This window comes from Poecilia formosa, unplaced genomic scaffold (genome assembly GCF_000485575.1).
Source record: "Poecilia formosa unplaced genomic scaffold, Poecilia_formosa-5.1.2 Scaffold282, whole genome shotgun sequence".
Lineage (NCBI taxonomy): Eukaryota > Metazoa > Chordata > Actinopteri > Cyprinodontiformes > Poeciliidae > Poecilia > Poecilia formosa.
In genome coordinates, this window is record NW_006800221.1 from 160,090 (window position 1) to 164,076 (window position 3,987).

A 3,987-nucleotide genomic window follows, 5' to 3' on the forward strand; every position below is an offset into this window, starting at 1 on the left:
TGAATCGAGATTTTTACTTTTGTGTTGAATGTGTGTTTTATAATATATTTACCACTAACGACAAAAAAGATACTTTTCTGCAAAATTCACCAACTGCACAATTCTTGTTAGTGTAATTAAGTGGTATTTCAAGAGAGCGGAAGAAATCTTGTTTTTTGAACAATAAATGTTTTTGTTGTTAATCTGTTGCTAGGAGATGAGTGTGTTTACTGGTAACAAATTTCCACAAAGTAAACTAAAGATTTTTACTTTTGCAAAATGTACCAGCTGAAATTTCTTGTCTGTAATCAGGTGAGCGTTATTTCAAAAGAGCTTATGTTTTATAAACTATATAACTTATTATTAATTTGGTTTTAAGATATAAGCGTTTTCTACTGGTTCACGAACCCCCACGAAGTCTAAATTGAGATTTTTACTTTTGTGTTGAATGTGTGTTTTACAATGTAAAAGAATGAACTTTTCTGCAAAATTCACCAAATACACAATTTTTAACAACTATAAAATAAGTGGCATTTCAAAAGAGCAGAAGAAATATATTTTTTGAACAATAAGAATTTTTGTTGCTAATCTGTTGCTAAGGGGTGATCGCGTTTTCAGGTAACCAAGTGCCACAAAGTAAACATCTGATTTTCACCTATGCAAAATTTACCAACTGTAAATTTCTTGCGTCTAAGCAGATAAGCAGTATTTTTGAAAGAGCTTATGTTTTATAAACAATATTACTTATTACTCCACATTTTTGGACTGAGATGTCTGATGCTGTTCCTGGGATCTGTTTTAGCCACTGCTCCAGTTTGAGGGTGACTGCCCCAAGGGCCCCAATAACCACAGGCACTAATGTGGTTGTGGTCATCGTGTGGTCCCTGTGCTCCTCGGCCCTGTAGGAGCAGGGTGAATCCTAGCAACCTTCAGCCTCTTTGCCGGGAGTACCGGACGCCAGCTGATGGTGTAGACCCGCTGATTTCTGTCAGGATCGGTAAATTCCAAGTCGCTGGCAAATAAAACTTTTGTCATTAGGGATTTCTTTTCCTCTCAAAGATTGGATGTTTTATTTATAACAGAATCATGGACAAGTGGTTTGGGTGACTCCAACATTTTTAACGAACTTGTACCGCGGAACTGAGGCTATTTTAATGCTCCAAGGACGTTGGGCTCTGGTGGAGGAATAGTGACTGTTTTTAAAAGTTTTACTTGTAAACAGTTTCCTCTGGCCTTGTTTAGTAGCTTTGAGATTAGCCTATTTGAACTCGGCAGCTCTCACACTGTGCTGTGTGTGGCGGTCTATCGGCCACCAAAGTACAACAAAAACTTTACAAATGACTTTTCTGATTTCTTGGCTGATATCATGCCCAAGTATGACTGAGTTCTCATTGTTGGTGATTTTAATATTCATGTCTGTTGTCCTTCTTAACCTATGACTATGTCATTTCTTAATGTTATCGATTCTTTTAATTTTGTGGAGTCTGTGACTGGTGCTACACATGAGCATGGTCACAATCTTGATCTGGTTTGGTTTTATCTTATGGTCTACCAGTTTTTAATTTAGTGATTGGTGACTCATTTTCAGACCATATGCCTGTTTTATTTGAGATAACGCTGTCCTGTGCTAAAGCTAAAGCATGTGCTGCAGCTCGGTTCTGTTGTGTTCTTAACCCTTCTACTACTGGTCAGTTTTCCTTTGTTTTTAATCAATTTATTAGTGTATAAAGTGCTTCATAAATAAAGTTGGTATGGTATGGTACCATGGTCCTCACCTTCCAGGCCTTCTCCAGTTCCTCTCTGAGGCCCTGCTATTTCTCCAGTTTCTCATGCTCCTTTTTCCTGATGTTGCAATCACTTGGTATTGCTACATCCACCACAACGCCTTTCCTCTGTTGTTTATCCACCACCACAATGTCTGGTTGGTTCGCCATTACCATGTTGTCTGTCTGGATCTGGAAGTCCCACAAGATCTTAGCTCGGTTATTCTCCACCACCTTTGGGGGTGGACAGTGGCTCTCACACTCACTAGTCCTCTGCCTCCTTCCTTGCGGTTTGTGTACAGTCTCAGGGTGCTGGATTTTCGGTAGAACTCTCCATGCAGTAGTTTCTGAGTCTTAGCATTCGTGGTTGTTATCTCCTCCTTTGGCCAGCTATTTATTTATTTATTCATTCATTCATTCATTTAGGCAAGTAGAAGATGTAATGTCCTGCCCCTTTCATACTTGTCAATTTATAATCAATTAACTGTCAAAACATCAAATCAAGACAACTTGTTTCCACTTTACATGATATTTACAGATGTACCATTATTTAAACACTATTTATATCATCAATACATTGTTTTTTAAAATATCCTTCGCCTCTTAAATTATAACCACCCTCTCTGTCACAAAACATTTTCTGTATATTGGGCAGAAGTTGCTGATTTCTGACCTTAAACATGAAATGTAGCATTTTAAATATTACAAGGTCCCAGAATATCAGTATTTAGGGACCTTGTGGCTCAGCTGTCGTGTGGGGTTCCCCAAGGTTCAGTTTTGGGCCCAGTCCTCTTTTTACTGTACATACGCCCAATAGGTTTTATTTTAAATCGCTACAGGAATGTCTCTTAATGTGTATGCTGACGATATTCAACTGTTCACTTCGATCCTTCGAATTTTATAAATTGACTGAACTCAGTAATTGCCTGTCGGACATCAAAATATGGCTGAATGACAACTACCTGCAGTTAAATGCAAGCAAGACGGAGACGCTTATTGTTGCTCCTGATGATAACATTGCTGAAGTCAGGAAGCATCTCAAGTTTTTAAACCCTTCAGAAAAAAATAGTCTCCGAAATCTGGGTATTCTCTTTGACAGTTCTTTGTCTTTGGACAATCATTGCAAACTGTTAGTTCGCAACTCTTTTTATCATTTAAGGAATATTTCGAAGCTGCAAACTACTTTATCACAGAATGAATTAGAAATGATTGTCCATGCTTTTATTTCTTCTCGTTTAGATTATAGTAACGGCCTTTTAGTGAGGATAAGTAAATCTTTTATGGCTCACCTGCCGGCTGTGCAAAACGCCGCAGCCAGGCTTTTACCTAAAACCCACAGAACAGCTCACATAACTCCTGTCTGGCCTCACTGCATTGACTTCCTGTATATTTTAGGACTCATTTTAAAATTTTGGTCTTGACTTTTAAGGCTCTTCATGGTGAGGCTCCCAAATATATACTGGATCTTTTAAAGCGGACAGCCAAGCCTCTCTGTCCGCCCAGGACTTTGAGATCTTCTAATCAGATCCTGCTGACAGTACCCAGAACTTAATTTAAAACCCGTGGTGATAGAGCATTTCAGGTACCGGCCCCGAAGATGTGGAACGCTCTCCCTCTAGCATTGCGCTACTCTGATTCCACTTTGACTATGTCATTTATATAAAAATGTAATAATTTGGGAACCCCACAAGTTATGTTTAGTAAATCTGATTATCTAATTTTACAAATTGTTCCCTTTGTCCAATGTAGCTTCTAAGCCAGTTTAATGCCACCCCTCCAATTCTGTACCTTTCCAGTTGTTTTAGTAAGATGTCATGATTGATGGTATCGAAGGCTTTTTTGAGATCCAGAAAATACACCAATTACAAATTTCCTTTTATCCATACTGTATTCCTGCAGGGTATCTGATTACTGGTAAGGCGTGGCTCCTTTCCTTGTGACTTCATTGAGGTTGCCATTTGCTTGTGGTATTCCCAGGTACTTGTAACTGTCCTCAATGTCTGCTATTGTTCCTTCTGGGAGTGAGAGACTCCTTCTGTGTGGATGACCTTACCTCTCTTTGTAACCATCCGGCCACACTTCTCTAGTCCGAATGACATCCCATTGTCAGTGCTTTTAGTGATGTGCGGTGAGGTTCATTGCTGGTACTTATAGGTAGCACACTTAATACTTAGTATACTTAAAATATATTTACACAAATGTAAGTATATTTGAAATATACTAAAGTACTTTTTTCACTAGGGTT